This window comes from Argentina anserina, chromosome 6, assembly GCF_933775445.1.
Source record: "Argentina anserina chromosome 6, drPotAnse1.1, whole genome shotgun sequence".
NCBI classification, from domain to species: domain Eukaryota; kingdom Viridiplantae; phylum Streptophyta; class Magnoliopsida; order Rosales; family Rosaceae; genus Argentina; species Argentina anserina.
In genome coordinates, this window is record NC_065877.1 from 17,252,180 (window position 1) to 17,271,967 (window position 19,788).

Genomic DNA, 19,788 nt, shown 5'->3' on the forward strand with positions numbered 1-19,788 from the left:
TATAACCCAACATATATCACAAATCGACATACTTCACTTTAAAATAGAGAGATATTTAGAAATATATCAAAAACATAGTTTTTGACTAATTTAAAAGCATATAAGAATATTTCAAACACATTACATAAAGCACTCACCTCGAAAGTACAAATCGTCACCTAGACCGTAAACCAAAACTCCCAAAACCAGCCTTCTAGACACCACCATCGAATCTAGCCCAAACCTCTAGGATAAAAAGAGCATGCTAATACGAATCCATAGCCACTCGCGGATTGCAAATTGGAATTATGAATCAAAAGTTATGATAGATGCAAATTTCGTCGCAAAACTAATAAAATAATAAACAAAACTAGAGAGAGAAAGTATTTCGGGAGAAAGAGAAATCACACGGGTCAAAATGACAAGTGGCAATCATTGATTGGCTATCTAGTGCCACATGTCGAAACAAGAGGAAACACACTACAAGTTGACACATGTCCTATGACTAAGGGTTATGCTAACATCAGCGTCAGCTGGTGCCTCTTTCGTCTATCACGTGTCACCACGCGGTCCAATCCGAGCATGTCGTCACCACGTGAACACTGTTCGATGAAACTTTGATCAATCTCTAAAAATAGCTTGGGACTCTGAAAAAATTCACCAAAACATATGGCGAACTCGTGACGACTTCTACTTTCTATTTATCAAAAGAAAAATAGAATTTCACCTACTTAAAAATCGGGATATTACAGGTTTAAAGGGTGAAAATCAAAAAGGGAAAGTCAAAATTTCCAAAAATGAGATCGTACCCCCAACCTTCTCTCTCCTCTGTCTCTCTCTTTCTTCCAGAAAACTGCACCAGCGTTGTCCTTCCATGTCTGGCGACACCACGACACCTTCCACCTACCAAAATGTTTAGCTCGACATTCTCCATTGTTTGAGCCAAGTTTCGAGCCACACCGGCTGTCGAGTGAAGAGCAGCAGTAGCCGCAAGTTCACAGCCATTTGCACCATCGTTGTGCAGTCGTTTCCGACGAAGCTCGAGCTCGAAGCTTCCATCCGACCTTTTTCCTTCTTCTGGGCTTGGCTCCGTCGTGCTTGAGGTGAGATAGAGGCCGTATTAACTTCATTGATGTGTGGAGCTACCTAATTGTTCCGGCGACTATACGGCCACTTTTCGGTCGAATTAGGCTTCAATGCAGGTATGAATGTTCCTTAAATCCTTGTGATCTACAAGTTTTCTGTTGGAGTCATTAGGTTTTGACGAACTTTAGGAGTGGTGGTGTGTGGGGCCCACACGCAACTGCATAGGACAGCGTGTGGAGGAGCGGCTGATAGTTCTTATAGTAATGGTTTACTCCATTAAGTTGTGATCTTCAATACGAGCATGTACATATATAATTCGCTTATGTTGGATTAAATTGGAGATTGCTGATGGTGTTGTTGTAAGTAGTATGACTAATTTTGGTTGGTTTATGGAAGTTAGAGATTGTTATAATGGTGTAGTGATCATAAGAAATTAGTATGGTTCTCCAAAGACCTTGGTAGATCATGGAGGGTGGTTGTTTCTCGGAAATTTAAGAGTTAAATGCCGTAGTTAATTAAATTAAATTGTCTTGTTATTTACTAAGGTAAATTAGATTCATTTAGGCCTTTAAATTGGAAGCTTGGTACTTGCTTTGGTGATATTGTTGGCGTAGCGGGATTACGAAGTGAGTAAACCTCACTCATTACAATTTAACTTGAGATATTAACATAGTTCATGTGGCATCAACTTTTATAAATTGTTCTAAAAATACTTTTGATTTAAAATTACATGAACTTGATCATTTACGGTTCGTGGGTAGGTAAAATGAAATTTTAATACAATGATTCCAAAGGTTGGTGCTTGTGAACTATGATTAATGTGAAGTGTGAGATATATTATTCTTATTGATATTGATGTACTATAGTCTATTTGTACATGTATATTTAATAGTAATAATAATATACATATACATGTACCTATATTATATTCTTATTTGATATTGTTACATATTTATTTGATGTTGGCGGATCAGACCGGAAGGGAAGAAAATGTACCTTCCGGTAAATTAGTTTATTGGCATGATATAATTATTTTATAATGCTGTGTGAGAGTCGCTTGGTTTTATTTTGGTACACAATTATTGATAGGAGCACAAAGTGTGACGTTCTTAATGATTATATGTCATATTCTTACTCTTTGTTACTTCTTATTTCATGTGATTTAGTTACTTTTGTATGAATAAGTGTTTAGGAATAGCTTAATTCGAATATGAGTTATTTGATGATGAAAACGTGCTAAGTATTAGAAATCCATATTATTCCTTACTCGACTAGGACTCTACTTTCCTATTTTCATTCTTTTCTATTTCTAACTTGTCGATTCTTTTTTGGAAAGACAAATCCTATATGGACTAGGAGAAGTGGAGCCGTGATGCATTCCTAGGAGAACAAGGAAACCATCCCCGAGTTTGACAAGGAAAGCTTGATGTCGTGTGAAGGCAAAGCCTATGAGAGGTTCAAATCTCTTGTAGCATCATGCACAGCCCATGGCATTAGAGAAGGTATGTTGCTTCAGTAATTCTTATGAAGGATTGCTACAAATGGAAAGAGAGTTCCTTGATTCAACTGCTGGTGGATCGTTTTTGGACAAGAGCAATGTAGTAGCAAAAGATCTGTTGGAGAAGACAGCTATGAACAACCAACAATTTGGAACATCTGCTAGTTCTACACGGCAGGTACATGAGACCAACTCGAGTTCAAGCTCTGCTCTAGAGGACAAGGTTGATAAGTTGTCCAAGATGATCAGTCATTTCATGAAGACTAGTGGAGCTCAAGTTTGTGGAATATGTACGGATGGGCACCCTACTGATCACTGTCCTCAAGTTGCTTCTAGTGGAGGGTATGAGGAAGTCAATGCCCTTGGTTATCAAGGAGGTCAGAGGTACAATCAATTTTTGAATACCTACAACCCTGGCCTACGTGATCATCCAAACTTTCGTTGGTCCAATAATGAGAATGTACTAAGCCCACATCAGAATGCTATGTAATTTGGGCCTCGTCCGGCTGGTTTGTTTAGACCACAAACTCCACTACTCAATGTTCCACCTCCCAACGTGGCTAGTACTCCTAATTATGATGAGATGTTGAAATCTTTAGTTGCTGGACAAAGTCAATTGAATACCGTGACTCAAACTTTGGTGGTGGGTCAACAAGCGAATAGCAAGGACATTGCGGAGCTAAAAACGCATATGGGCCAGGTAGTAAACTTCATGGGCCGTTTTGCTGAGCAAGGAAAGTTGCCAAGTGGTGTCATACCTAACCCAAAGAATGAGCAAGCCCAAGCTATCATGACAAGGAGTGGGCTCGAGCTAAAGGAGCGGCCTAGTATTGCTAGGAAGGCCCAAACAACCCATGTTCTTGAGAAGGGTGACGAGTTGGCTATCATGAATGTCTTGGAGAAAGATCCAGCTACCTCCAAGAAGGAGAGTGTGCCGATCCATGAGACACACAAAGGTACAAATGCTAACTCAAATGAATTAGTTAAAACTAATCCTATTTCGGATGTACTTTTCCCTTCTAGGTTTGCAATGAGCAAGAAGGATAAATCTGATGAGGAGGTGTTAGAGGTCTTTAGGAAGGTGCAAGTTAACCTTCCATTGTTAGAGTGTATCAAGCAGATCCCTAAATATGCAAAATTTCGTAAGGAGCTTTGCACTTCAAGAAGACAAATTAGGGAAGAAAAGTAGTGAAGATGAATGAGATAGTTTCAGCTGTCATACAAAGGAAGCTACCCCCTAAGATTAAGGATCCAGGAAGTTTCTCTGTCCCATGTAAAATTGGTAACACATTATTTGATAATGTTATGCTTGATCTAGGTGCTTCGATAAATGTCATGCCATATAATGTTTATCAATCACTAGGATTAGGACCTTTGAAGAATGATAATGTGATTATCTAATTAGCAGATCAATCTAACAAGTACCCTAAGGGGTATGTTGAGGATGTCCTTGTGCAGGTCAGTCACTTGATTTTTCCTGCAGATTTCTATGTGCTAGACATGGAGGTATCACCCTTAGAGACAACTCCACTACTTTTGGGGAGACCGTTCATGAGAACTGCAAGGACATGCATCGATGTTGCAAATGAGAGTTTGACGATGGAGTTTGATGGAAATGTTATCAGCTTCAACATTTTTGAGGTAATGAAGTACCCAGTTTCTGACATTAACTCGTGTTTTTCTGTGGATGATTCTATTGCACAGGTTATGTCAGAGACGTTGGAAGCATAGAAATTAGCTATAGAGCAAGGGGCCGGATTTGACAAGCATGGGAACCGTGTCCCAAGAGAGGAGTGGGCTGACTTTGAGCCCAAAATTTTTGAAATAGTGAATGAGCTTGAAGCTCAACCATACAAAAGGTATCTCTCTTTCTTGTCAATTCCCATTTCCACTAATAAATTGTTACCATCTATGGTACAAGCCCCAAAGTTAGATTTGAAGGAGCTTCCAGATCTTTTGAAGTATGTGTACCTCAGAAAGAATGATACACTACCAGTTATTGTGTCATCAACACTGACTAAGCAGCAAGAAGCTAAATTGATTGATGTGCTTAAGAGGAACAAAACCGCTATTGGATGGACTTTGGCAGATATCAAGGGGATCAGCCCTACAACTTGTGTTCATAGGATACTTTTGGAGGATGACGCCAAGCCTACAATTGATGCTCAGAGGAGATTTCACCCACCAATGATGAAAATCGTGAAAGATGAGGTGATCAAGCTGCTTGATTGTGGAGTGATCTATCCAATCTCGGACAGTCGGTGGATTTCACCAGTGCAAATTGTGCCTAAGAAGAGTGGGGTGACTGTTGTGAAAAATGAGGCGAATGAGTTGGTACCCCAGAGGTTGGTGACCGATCATAGGATGTGCATTGATTATAGGAAGTTGAATGCTACAACACGCAAGGATCACATGCCTTTGCCATTCATGGACTAGATGTTGGAGAGATTAGCTAGACACGAGTTCTATTGTTTTCTAGATGGGTACAGTGGGTACAACCAGATATGCATTCATCTGGAGGATCAAGAGAAGATGACATTTACATGTCCATTCGGCACTTTTGCCTATCGACGCATGCCTTTTGGTTTGTGCAACGCACTAAGTACATTTCAACGATGTATGCTTGCTATTTTCTCTGACTATATCGAAAATATTATTGAGGTTTTTATGGATGATTTTAGTGTTTATGGAAAAGACTTTGATGCATGTTTAGAGAACTTAGAGTTAATCTTGAGAAGGTGTGTAGAAACTAACCTTGTTCTTAATTGGGAAAAATGTCATTTCATGGTGAATCAAGGGATAGTTTTGGGACATATTATATTTGCTAAGGGTATTGAGGTAGACAAGGCTAAGGTTGATATTGTGCATCACTTACCCTCTCCCACAACTGTGAGAGAGGTTCGTTCTTTCCTTGGTCATGCAGGATTTTATAGGAGATTCATCAAGGATTTTTCTATGGTGGCGAGACCTATGTGTACCCTATTGCAAAAGGAGGTGTCGTTCATATGGGATGATGCATGTGAGAAAGCGTTTTTGAAATTGAAGAGTTGTTGACTAGTGCACCCATCATTTGTCCTCCGGATTAGAACCTGCCCTTCGAATTGATGTGCGATGCTTCGGACTATGCAATTGGGGCAATGTTGGGCCAAAGAAAAGAGAAGAAGCCTGCAGTGATTTACTATGCGTCTAGGACTCTTAATGAGGCCCAGATAAATTATTCGACTACTGAAAATGAGCTTTTGGCTGTAATCTTTGCTTTAGAAAAATTTCGATCATATCTTTTGCATTCTAAAGTTATTGTGTATTCTGACCATGCAGCCTTAAGATATTTGATGACTAAAAAAGATGCTAAGCCCAGGTTGATCCGGTGGATACTGTTGATTCAAGAATTTGACCTTGAGATTAGAGATAAGAAGGGAAGTGAGAATGTGGTGGCTGATCATTTGAGTAGGATCGTGCGAGATGAGGAAAGAGAGCCACTACGTGAGACTTTCCCAGATGAGCAACTCTTTGGGATGGAGGTAAGTGTGCCTTGGTATGCAGACATTGTCAATTATTTAGTTACTAAGACTTTTCCTAGTACACTTTCGCATGCTAATAAGGCTAAATTGAAGAAAATGGCTAGACATTATATGTGGGATGAACCGTATTTATGGAAACAATGTAGTGATCAAGTCATTAGGAGATGTGTCACAGAAAATGAGCATAGGTCAATTCTTAACTGTTGTCATAATGAGGCATGTGGAGGTCATTTTGGGCCTCGTAGAACAGCTTTGAAGGTGTTTGAATGTGGATTTTATTGGCCTACTATTTTCAAAGATGCATACATGTTTTGTGTTTCTTGTGATAGGTGTCAACGGACAGGTAAGATTGGTCCAAGAGATCAAATGCCCCTTACTCCTATTATTACTGTCGAAATTTTTGATGTGTGGGGTATAGATTTCATGGGTCCATTTCCTTCATCTAGAGGATTCTTGTATATCTTATTGGCTGTTGATTATGTGTCAAAGTGGGTGGAGGCAAAGGCCACCAAGACTAATGATTCAAAAGTGGTTGCAGGTTTCTTGAGAACTAACATATTTTGCAGGTTTGGAGTACCACGTGTTTTGATAAGTGATGGAGGTTCTCATTTCTGCAACCGGACAATTGAGGCATTGCTCAAGAAGTATGGAGTAACACACAAAGTTTCGACACCATATCATCCTCAGACAAGTGGCATGGCACTAGTGTCCAACAGAGAAATCAAGGGAATTCTGGAGAAAACTGTAGGTCCAACAAGGAAGGATTGGAGTGATCGGTTGGATGATGCATTATGGGCCTACAGGACCGCGTACAAGACGCCTATTGGGATGTCACCATTCAGATTGGTGTATGGGAAGGCATGTCATCTTCCAGTGGAGTTAGAGCACATATCATGGTGGGCGGTGAAGAAGTTCAACATGAGCTTGGATGAAGCAGGTCTACATCAAAAGTTGCAGCTCAATGAGCTTGAGGAGATTAGGAATGAGGCTTACGATGCTTCGTGGATTTACAAGGAGAAAACTCGTGCTTACCATGACAAAATGATTAGAGGAAAGAAGTTCCAAGTGGGCAAGAATGTTCTGTTATTCCATTCGAGGCTTATGTTGTTTCCAGGGAAACTTCGTTCGCGTTGGGTTGGCCCATTTGTTGTTACTAACGTGTTTGCTCATGGTGCAGTTGAGATTAAAAGTGATACAACAAGGAAAGCATTCAAGGTGAATGGGCATCGACTTAAGCCCTACTATGAGCCATTTGAGGAGCACACGTATGAGGAGACAATTGTGAGAGATGCGCCTAACGGAGAATGAACATGAGAGAGTCTAAGCTGAGAGACTATAAAACTCAAGCGCTACATGGGAGGCAACCCATTTCAACCGTATCTGTGGAGGAGTCATCTACGGGAGTTTGAATTTTCTAATCCTTTCACTCTTATGGTTGAATTGTATATGTGTTGATATGTGATCTTATTCTATGCTTGTGAATTACATTCTTACTATTGAGCTTACATTGAGGACAATGTAATTTTCTAAGTGTGGGGGTAGGGTTGCAAGTTCATTGATTGTTTGTGTCATGATATAAAAAAAATCCAAAAAAATGAATTAAAAAAAAATTGCTTTATTGAGTCTTAGGATGCCCCTAAAGTCTAGGATGATTATGTCTCTAAAATACATAAATGATGGTTTTGCATTTTCATACGAATTGAATTGTAAGTTTCATTGATGATGTGGATTTGGTATGAACATGTGAGATTTGGATTGATTGATTATGACATATATGTTTTAGTCAGTTTAAAGTCCATAACAGCCTGTGAGTTTTTGAGCCTATATGTACTTTTTTTTTCATGAGATGTAATTTGAAATTTCGTAGTTATTCATGAACCTCACTATTCTTTGCATATTCAATAACTATGTGTCATAGCTTTTAATGGACTCTAGAATTTACTAGAACTCACTTTTGTGATTGTTGAAACTTTTTAAGTCATAAAATGCTCTGATTTTGAAAATGATTTATGGATCATTTCTAGGAATACCACCACTTTAGCCAAACAACCATGTATCCCTATATGTGCCATGTTTGGAACCCCTTAGTTGAACCACATTTGAGCCTACATTGAGCCTTTTCTTCATCACCTATGTTATCTCCATGCTTAGTATAGTTACCTCTACCTTGTCCTATAGACTTGGCAGATATCTTATTGAGATGATGTTGTGAGGATGATGAAATAATTGTGGGGTGGAAGACATTTGAAAAAAAAATCAACAAGCTTTTAAGCAAGCATTGTCGAAAAAAAAAACAAGAAAAAGAAAAAAAAAAGGAATGATGAACTCGGCAAGAAAATAAAAAATGTTATGTTGTCTTCCATTTGTGATTTGGAGTTAAGTTGTAATTGAAGGTCTAAAAATTTTTACTTGACCTTTGTCCATGTTCACTTTGTGGTTAGAATGATAATTGTACCCAACTTGTTATATTCGGCCCCTGATGGTGTGTGGTGTCATAAGGATGATGTTTATTCTGCTAAGTCTATAGGATTACCTTTGTAATTCCTTGATATTTGATAGGAGCACAAAGTGTGACGTTCTTAATGCGTTTATGCCCTATTCTTAGTCTTTGTTACCTCTTATTTAGTATGTTTTAGTTTCTTTTGTATGAATAAGTGTCTAGGTAGAGCTTATATCAATTATGAATGAATTGATGATGAAATCGTGCTAAGTGTTAATAATCCTTGTTGAGATATGATTTATTGTTCGAGTAGGATTCATCCTTTCGTATTTCTTTGTTTCTAACGTACTTATTCTTATTAGGAAATACAAATCCATGTTGGAGAAGGAAAGCAATCCTAGTTCCACAAGGAAAGAGAAGAAGATACACTTAAAAGCCCAATCAATGCAAGAATGAAAATGCTGTTAAGATTCGTAGTCCAACTTCGACGAGGTACCCTGGATAGCTCCGATCGAGATAGAAGACGTACCTTATATGAATAGAAAGCTATGTGAGTCTAGTTTCTGTAGGATTTGGAATCAAATCAATATCTTATTCCTACAGGGAGATATGACCGAATCATTGATCAGAGGTCCAGTGAACTCCGCGGAATTATCTCAGCCATTGATTTGCTTTTGATCCATGGGCTATGAGGGAAACTTGGGACTTTGTTACTCCTGCATATAGAGCACAAATATGTATCAGAATCTCCATAAATCTCTGTACCAAAGAATGTCAAAGAAGGCATGCAGCAAATTAAATGAGAATAGGCAAGAAAGTCAAAGAATGCACGCAGTAAATTTAATGAGGAGAGGTAAGAAAATCAAACATGGCTGCAACAATTAAGACTTTTTCTGCCTCCCTAATTCAAATGAAGAAATTTGTGCAAAATAAATCAGCATTAAAGGAGGAAGAAGATATGCAATTAATGCAAAAGATATGCAATCCTTATAGAAATCAGAATTCTGAGACTGCAGATCATCCAACTTTGACGGGCTCTCCTGAACAGCTCAAAAGGATTGAGAAACTGTGCCTTATATGGATGACAAGCCACGGAAGTCTAGTTGAAATTGCCAGTTGGAATCATCTCAATACCTATTTTTTAGAGAAAGTTATGGCCACAATAAAGGACAAAGGTCAGATCTGCCGAATCTAGGAAACCTCAACCAATTTGGTTTCAACTTTGTGGACTTTGTGGCCATCCTCCCTTGGGTTTCTTCCTCTATATATAGCACCTCAATTCCACAGAAAAACATCATCAACCTTGCTCACAAGACTTGCCAAAGCTCTGCCCAAACACTTTCATTCACCAAGCATCATTGAATCCGAATTCACCACCCTTCACCATATTTTCTGTCCAAAGCTTGGGAGCCTAGGATACCATACTCTTGAAGATCTCTTGCTACATCTGTAAGGAACCTTGGGAGGAGAATTATAAAGTGTAACTCTATGATCTTCATGTTTAGTGTTCGGGTTTTTATGTTCTTTTTCTTGGATGATTTATGTTTAGGTTTTGTTAAAGTTATTTTTATTCTTGTCTATGAGATATTTGTAATTTTCGAATGACATGATGAATTAAGGTTTTCGATTTTTATTCAATGATTTTAGGTTTTATGCCATGAGTTTCAATTTATGTTCTTAATTAATTTTCGGTGTGTTCTTATATTGCATGTGTGATTAAGACAAGTAGTTGATGTTGCATATGTTAATCATTCAAAGTTAAAAACAATTTTGATACAAGTAGTTGATTAATTGTTTGTCCCCTTTGTTCCTCCACCGATTATGATCTTAAGTTCGACATTGGATAGGTGCTTTAAACATATTGATTTCTCTTTGTGATACGTAATTGCATGATGAATTGGTATGTTAGATTTCGTAGCAAGACAAGTAGTTGAGCTCAATAATATCCATGTATTAGGAACCAAGTAGGAACTTGATGCATGATCGAATTTAAGATGAACTATGATACTTACGGCACGAACATGATTGAGAGTAGATTTTGTTACCTTTGTTCTTATGTTATTTGTTTGGTAATTGCTTATGTGTTGGTTGGTTGATCACATGTATATATTAGTTTAGGTTTATTTTATGTTTCATCCGAAATATATCCCAAAATCCTCAAACTCTTATGAATTCGTTATTAAATATTTGTGATTCTTACCCTGGATGGATCCCCGGTTTGTGAACGATACCCTCTTGATTTATACTACTAACGATGCTTACAGGATTAATATTGATCTCTAGTAATCGAACGGATCAATATTCCATGCCTTTAGCTACGCCTAAATATTTACCTTATCTAATGATCCTAATGATTCTTAAAATGAGCAAATCTTGGTTTGTGGAGATGATCACAAGAGTTGAGCATATGGTTTTGGTCCATTTGTGCACTTAGTCGTTAAATGAGGTTTTCCTATGTTATTCACAAAGTGCTTTCATTTGTTGAAATATGCAAGTCATTTGATGTCTTAATATCGTTTCTCTTGCATATACTTGTGTTTGAATGTTAACCATGAATCTGAGTGAAAAGAAGAGAGTATGCCTTGTGAGGAGGATTGGATTGACTAAACATGTTAAATGTTTATTGTCTCTTATCTGACTTATTCATACTATGAAGCATGTTTATGAAACTTAGAATTCATGTGCTTACATTCAAATGCTTAAACTTGAAAGCTATGAGTTTTGAGATTCTGAGGCAATCATTTAGGGGCAATAATGTCTTATTTAGTTTTATTGCTAAGGGACTAGCAAAAGCCGTGTGGGGTAGTTGATAGGAGCACTTTGTGCGACGTTTTTAACATGTTTTTACCTCAATTTGTAATTTACTTAGCCCTTATTGTTGTACTATTGAGTCATTGAGTCGTAAGTAAGAGTTTTGGGCGGTATTGGATGCATTTTTGTGCTTACATGAGTTTAAAACGCATAATTGGTCTAGAGTCCTAGTTTGACTAGGAATCCTTATTAGGTTTTGAAACTAATTATCTCTTACTTATGATTTTATTTTCTTATTTTCAGATTTCATTGAAGAAATAATTAAAGAAAAAGAGATGGAGCCAATTCATGCAACAATTAAATAGAAGATGATCATTAAAGGCATAAAACATGACATGTTTTAGGGAATAAAACATGGCATGTTTTAGGAAATAAAACATGGCATGTTTTAGGGATTAAAGTATGGTTTGTTTTAGGAAACAAAACATGGCATGATTTAAGGAATTAAAGCATTGCATTATAATATGAGGAAAGATGCAACTACCCTCATTATTTCCTCTACATATACATGGCTTCATCTCTCAAATAATGGACTTCTCATTTGCATTCAAGAGCTAAACCTCTACCAAAATACTACCTCAAACATCCTTCACCAAAACAGCAAGCCATTCTCCCCATATACAAATTCCATCTCCACCGAAATCACCATTGAAGACACATCTCCAAGGTTCTTACAACGTGTGATTCTCGCAACTCTTCTCCACGGGTTTGTACGTTTTTGATTTTTTTACAATACTTTGTCTATGAAGATTGTAGTATGATGTTTGTGTGGGATTATTGTTTTGTATTAAGAATCAAAATTTTCAGATTGTTTTATTGGATTTTTGGTTCTTTGCCAAATTGATGGTTTCCTATAATTAATGAGTTTGTATTTCTATTGTTGTGTTCTAATCATCTTTCTCATACTTTTAGATAATTTTCAGATATGTGCATATGAATTTAGTGCTTGGATGCAGTCCCTAAGATTGTGTTTGAGTGCTAGATTCATCAAACATATTGACACAAATCGAATCATGCCCTAAGTGGGTTCGGTTTGTGTTGATTAAAAGTGGTAAAAATTCTGGAAATTTGCATGTGAAACCATGGTGGGTGACGCCATACATGAAACATGTCTCCAACAAAGATTTGGTGCTTAAATGTAATCTTGTTTGATTTCTACTCTAAGTGTTATTGAATTCGATTGCATGCAAATTTAGATTAGACTCTAAGTCAATCTAAATGTTAATTGAAATCTTGCATGATTAGATGATCCCCTAAGGCTCTAATTGTATTGGTGTCTAAAAAGTATGTAATTGGTCGAATTAGAATAGATGATAGGTTCGAACTTGTAATTATGTGATGTAATGGTAAATTTGGTTTAAGTTTGTTAAAGAGAAGTCAATCATGTAAATAGTAATTTAGGTTTTATTTTAGTAGTTAATAACCAATCCCAAACCCCCCATTATTTGTTGACACTAAAAGTTTAGAGTTCCCTTCAATTTCCCGGAAAGAACGATCCCTGCTTATTCTATACTAACGATGATGTTTTACAGGGTTTATTATAGATGTTTTAACAACCGCTCTATCAACTCCTACACTTGTATATTTCGAAATGTAAAAGAAAGAAAGAAAGAAGAGTTATGTTTTTGTTAGAAGAAAGAGAACGAAAATTTGTAAAAGAAAGAAAGAAGAAGTTTATATTTATTTATACTTGTATTTCATACGTTGTAAAGATACTAATATGTGTTCTTTTCAGGCTAATGAATGTCCAAGATTAGTGGTTAGTCTGAAGAGATTAATGCACGCCTGAAAAGAATTCAGCCTCAAGCCCAGTTTGATAACATATCCATTGAATCAGATTCATTTCACGAAGAGAGTGAGTTTGGGTCCATTTCGCCATTTCCAAGTGCATCAAGTTGTAGTGGGCTCAATCCATTATTCTTTGAGGATCCGGAGTTGGAATTGTTGACAAGCCCATTTCCATTGGCCTAGTTGAATTTCGATCTACCTGATCCAGAACCTGAAGTTCAAATTCCAATTCAAGAAGAAGTAATGGCATCGATTAGAGAACAAAATGGTCAAGTTGAAGGAGTAGTTGGTGGCACAACGCCCTCTAACATTGCGTATCTTGTCCCAGAGGAGGGCAAGACTAGTGATTTCATTTTGAAGAGTGGATTTCTGGACCATTTGCCCAAGTTTCATGGACTTTCTGGTGAGGATCATAATCAACATCTCACTTTGTTCCAGTTCAATTGCGAAACTATTGTCCAAGAGGAGCAGACATTCAGATTGTGAAGATGAAAGCATTTCCTTACTCATTGGAGGATCGTGCTCAGAAATGGTTGTTTGAGGTGCCAGTTGGTAGGATCACATCTTGGACTACTATGGTGAACGAATTCTTGTCTAAATACTTCCCATCTTCAAGAGTTACTCATATAAGGAAGCAGATCACTGGTATAAAGCAAGGGCCGGATGAGTCGTTTTACAACTACTATGAGAGATTCAAGTCTCTTGTAGCATCATGTCCAGCTAATGGAATAAGGGAAGGTCTATTACTTCAATACTTTTATGAAGGCCTTCTACAAATGGAAAGAGAGTTTCTTGATTCAGCTACTGGTGGTTTGTTTTTGGACAAGAGCAATGTAGTGGCCAAAGATATATTAGAGAAAAGAGCAATGAACAACCAACAATTTTGGGACATCTGCAAGTGCTACACGGCAGGTGCATGAAACTCATTCTAGTTCGAACTCTGCTCTAGAGGAAAAGTTGACAAGTTGTCCAAGATGATAAGCCATTTCATGAAGACTAATGGAGCTCAAGTGTGTGGAATATGTACGGAGGGGCACCCTACTGATCAGTGTGCTCAAGTTGCTTCAAGTGGAGGGTATGAGGAAGTCAATGCCCTTAGTTATCAAGGAGGTCAGAGGTACAATCCATTTTCAAATACCTATAATCCTGGCCTACGTGATCATCCTAACTTTCGATGGTCCAACAATGAGAATGTACTAAGGCCACATCAGAATGCTATGCAATTTGGGCCTCGACCGGCTGGTTTGTTTAGGCCATAGGCTCCACTACTCAATGTACCACCTCCAAACGTGACTGCTGCTCCAAATTATGATGAGATGTTGAAATCCTTAACTGCTGGCCAAAGTCAGTTGAACACCATTACTCAAACTTTGGTGGTGGGTCAACAAGCGAATAGCAAGGACATTGTTGAGTTTAAAACGCATATGGGCCAGGTAGTTGACTTTATGGGCCATTTTTTCTGAGCAAGGGAAGCTGCCAAGTGGTGTCATACCCAACCCAATAAATGAGCAAGCCCAAGCTATCATGACAAGGAGTGGGTTTGAGCTTAAGGAGAGACCAAATGTTGCAAAGAAGGCCCAAACATCCCATCTTGTTGAGGAAGAGAGTGAGGGTGACGAAATTGCCTTGAAGATGGACTTAGAGAAATATCCAGCTACCTCCAAGAAGGAGATGGTGCCGTCCCATGGTCCACCCCAAGGTATGATTGCTAACTCAAGTGGTTTAGTTAAAACTAATCATTTTCGTGTGTACCTTTCCCTTATAGGTTTGCAAAAAGCAAGAAGGATAAATCAGATGCGGAGGTGTTGGAAGTCTTTAGGAAGGTGCAATTTAACCTTCCATTGTTGGAGTGTATCAAGTAAATTCCCAAGTATGCGAAATTTCTCAAGGAGCTTTGCACTTCAAGGAGGAAAACTAGGGAGGAGAAGGTAGTGAAGATGAATGAGACAGTTTCAGCTGTCATCCAAAGGAAGCTACCCCCTAAGATGAAAGACCCGGGAAGTTTCTCTGTCCCATGTATAATTGGTAACACGTTATTTGACAATGTTATGCTTGATTTAGGTGCTTCAAAAAATGTTTTGCCTTATAATGTTTATCAATCACTATGATTAGGACCTTTAAAGAATGATAATGTGATTATTCAATTAGCTGATCGATCTAACAAGTACCCTAAGGGGTATGTTGAGGATGTCCTTGTGCAGGTCAGTCACCTGATTTTCCCTGCAGGTTTTTATGTTCTAGACATGGAGGTATCACCCTTGGAGACAACTCCACTGCTTTTGGGGAGACCGTTCATGAGGACTGCTAGGACATGCATCGATGTGGCAAATGGGAGTTTATCAATGGAATTTGATTGAGATGTTATCAGCTTCAACGTTTTTGAGGCTATGAAGTACCCAGATTCTGACCTTAACTCGTGCTTTTCTGTTGATGTTGTTGATTCTATTGCACATGTTATGTCAGAAACGTTGGAAGCATAACAATTAGCTATGGAGCAAGGGGCCGGATATGACAAGCATGGGGATTGTGTCCCAAGAGAGGAGTGGGCTGATCTTGAGCCCAAGATTTTTGAAATTCTTTGTGAGCTTGAAGCTCAATCGTACAAAAGATATCCCTCTTTCTTGTCAATTCCCATTTCCACTAACAAATTGTTTCCACCTGTGGTTCAGGCCCGAAAGTTATATTTGAAGGAGCTTCCAGATCATTTGAAGTATGTATACCTTGGAAAGGATGATACTCTCCCAGTTATTGTGTCATCAACGCTGAGTGAGAAGTAGGAAGCTAGATTGATTGATATGCTTAAGAGGAACAAGACCGCTATTGGATGGACTTTGGCGGATATGAAGGGAATAAGCCCTACAACTTGTGTTCATAGGATCTTATTGGAGGATGGCGCCAAGTCTACACGTGATACTCAGAGGAGATTGCACCCACCAATGATGAAAATCGTAAAAGATGAGGTGATCAAGCTGCTTGATTGTGGAGTGATCTATCTTATCTCGGACAGTCGGTGGATTTCACCAGTGCAAGTTGTGCCTAAGAAGAGTGGGGTAACTGTTATGAAAAATGAGGCGAATGAGTTAGTACCCCATAGATTGGTGACCGGTCATAGGATGTGTATTGATTATAGGAAGCTGAATGCTACAACACGCAAGGATCACATGCCTTTGCCGTTCATGGACCAGATGTTGGAAAGATTAGCCGGGCACAAGTTATTTTGTTTTCTAGATGGGTATAGTGGCTACAACCAGATATGCATTCATCTGGAAGATCAAGAGAAGACGACATTTACATGTCCATTTGGCACTTTTGCCTATCGACGCATGCCCTTTGGGTTGTGCAACGCACCAGGTACGTTTCAGCGTTGTATGCTTGCTATTTTCTTGGAAACAATGTAGTGATCAAGTCATTAGGAGATGTGTCCCAGAGAATGAGCATAGGTAAATTCTTAATTTCTGTCATAGTGAGGCATGTGGAGGTCATTTTGGGCCTCGTAGAACAGTTTTGAAAGTATTGGAATGCGGTTTCTATTGGCCTACTATTTTCAAGGATGCATACTTGTTTTGTGTTTCTTGTGATAGGTGTCAATGGACTGGTAATATTGGTAAGAGAGATCAAATGCCCATATCCCCTATTATAATTGTTGAAATTTTTGATGTGTGGGGCATTGATTTCATGGGTCCATTTCCTTCATCTAGAGGTTTCTTGTATATCTTGTTAGTTGTTGACTATGTGTCAAAGTGGGGGAAGCAAAGGCCACCAGGACTAATGATTCGAAAGTGGTTGCAGGTTTCTTAAGAACTAACATATTTTGCAGGTTTGGAGTACCAAGAGTTTTGATAAGTGATGGAGGTTCTCATTTCTGCAACCTGACAATTGAGGCATTGCTCAAGAAGTATGGAGTGACCCACAAGGTTTCGACACCATATCATCCTCAAACAAGTGGCATGGTAGAAGTGTCCAACAGAGAGATCAAGGGAATTCTAGAGAAAACTATATGTCAAACAAGGAAGGATTGGAGTGATCGATTTAACGATGCATTATGAGCCTACAGGACTGCGTACAACAGCCTATTGGGATGTCACCATTCAGATTGGTATATGGGAAGGCATGTCACCTTCCAGTGGAGTTAGAGCACAGAGCATGGTGGGCGGTGAAGACATTCAACATGGACAAGGATGCAGCCGGTCTTCATAGGAAATTGCAGCTCAATGAGCTTGAGGAGATAAGAAATGACGCCTATGATGCTGCATGGATTTACGAGTAGAAAACGAGAACTTATCATGACAAGATGATTCGTGGAAAAGAGTTTGTAGTTGGTCAAAAAGTTCTTTTATTCAATTCTAGACTTAAACTTTTTTTTGGCAAATTACGTTCTCGTTGGGTTGGTCCATTTGTTGTTACTAATGTGTTTGCTCATGGTGTTATTGAAATTAAAAGTGATAAAACGTGTCAAACGTTCAAGGTGAATGGGCATCGACTTAAGCCCTACTATGAGCCTTTTGAGGAGCACACGTATGAGGAGACAAGTGTGAGAGAAGCGCCGAAAGAAGTATGAGCATGAGAGAGTCTAGGCTAAAGTACTATAAAAGTTAAGCGCTGCATGGGAGGCAACCCATTTCAACTGTATTTGTGGAGGAGTCGTCTACGGGAGTTTGCATTTTCTAATCCCTTCACTCTTATGGTTGAATTGTATATGTGTTGATGTGTGATCTTAGTCTATACTTATGAATTACATTCTGATTATTGAGCTTACATGATCATTGTTTAGTTGTTTTTGCTTTGATTTATTATTTGATCATGTTATAAAACGAAAAAAATTAAAAAAAAATGATAGAGAAATCGAAAAAATGTGTTGTTTTGAGTCTTAGGATGCCCCTAAAGTCTAGAATGATTATGTCTGTAAATACATAGATGATGGTTTTTCATTTCATAAGAATTGAATTTTAAGTTTCATTGATAATGTGGATTTGGTATGAACATGTGAGATTTTGATTGAATGTAATATGACATACATGTTTGGTTAGTTTTAAGTCCATAACAACCTGTGAGTTTTTGAGCATATATATGCTTTCTTCTTGAGTGATAATATGAAATTTCGTGGTTGTTTTGTGAATCTCATTATTCTTTGCATATTCAATGACTATGTGCCATAGCTTTTAATGGACTCTAGAATTTACTAGAACTCATATTTTGTGATTGTTGAAACTTTTAAGTCATAAAATGCTCTGATTTTGAAGGGGATTTATGGATCATTACTAGGACTATCACCACTTGAGCTAAACAGCCATGTATCCCTATATGTGCCATGTTTGAGACCCCTTAGTTGAACCCCATTTCTGCTACGTTCTTAATATGTTTTTACCTCCATTTGTACTTTGCTTAGCCCTTATTGTTGTAATATCAAGTCATTGAGTCACAATAGGAGTCTTGGACGGTATTGGATGTGTCTTTGTGCTCAAACGAGTTAAAAACAAAGAATTGGTCTAGAGTCCTAGATTGAGTAGGAATCCTTATAGGACTAGGAAACCTAGTTGGATTAGGAGTCTTCATCTTTCTACGTTTTAGTCGCATTGGCGATATCTTGAGAGTCCTGTTTGCATAAGGAATCCTTGTTAGACTAGGAAACGTACCATTTGGGAAAGTCCTACTTAAAGTCAAACTCTTTATTACGAAACTTTCCTAAATGAACTTTCTTGTTCTAGTAACTTACTTGTTCTAGAAAGTTTCTTTTTTGCAAATTAGAAACTTTCCTAATTTAGTTGAGTTCATCTATTACATGTGTCTTTTTAAGACAACAAATGTCTAGATTAAGACATAAGTTTCGAAATCATTATCTCTTTTCTTATTATTTTCAGTTCTTATTTTCAGGATTGAAGAGATAAATCAAAGGATAATACATGGCAGCAAATTGAGGAAAAGAATGAGTTCTTTGCCGTATGGGATAGGAAGAGAGAGAGAGCACGGCTGAAGTCCATATCCAAGGAGAAGATGGAGTCCAAGCCGTGAATAACTCTTGTGCTTGTGAAGGAAGTTTTGCCGTGTATTCCAATCAGCAAAGGAATAGGAGAGCCGTTCCATTCAAATCAGTCATGGATAAAGAGTCCGGCCATGTATACAAGAGGAAAACAAGGAGATAAGAACTTGTTCTACAAGGAAGACAAAGGGAGTCATTCGATCCAATTGAAGAGAGAATATCACATCCGTTAATCTCTTTGATCCAGCCCAATGCCGAGCTGCTCTCTCATCCTCCTTCCTCTATATATAACACGACATCCCTCACAAAATACCATCACCATTCTCTCACAAACAAGGCCGAACCTCTACCAAAATACATCAAGAAAATTCAAGCCAAAAACCTTCATCCATCACCACCAAACCATGCTCATCTTCCTCCTCTTCCAAATCGAAATCATCCTTGCTTCATCCTTCAAGGTTTCTAATGTGTGATTCATCCATAGCTTGTAATTTTTATTTAGGTTTTCTGCAATTTTCGATTTTATTGTATGAATACTTGGATGATCTTTTTGGTTTCATATATGAAGAATATAATTTCAGACTTCTTTGGTTTTATGTTTTGATTGTATGAACTTTTGATCATGTATGTATGTCGTGTGTAATAGCTAAGGGCAGTAGGATTTTTGAAATTATTTTAGGTTTTATTT

At 38.1% G+C, this 19,788-nt stretch overlaps 1 pseudogene; it reads left to right on the forward strand.

Annotated features, from left to right (window-relative positions):
• LOC126796976 (uncharacterized) overlaps positions 1-13,609 on the forward strand; it is a 107,887-nt pseudogene extending 94,278 nt beyond the window's left edge.
• Positions 13,610-19,788: the final 6,179 nt, after the last annotated feature.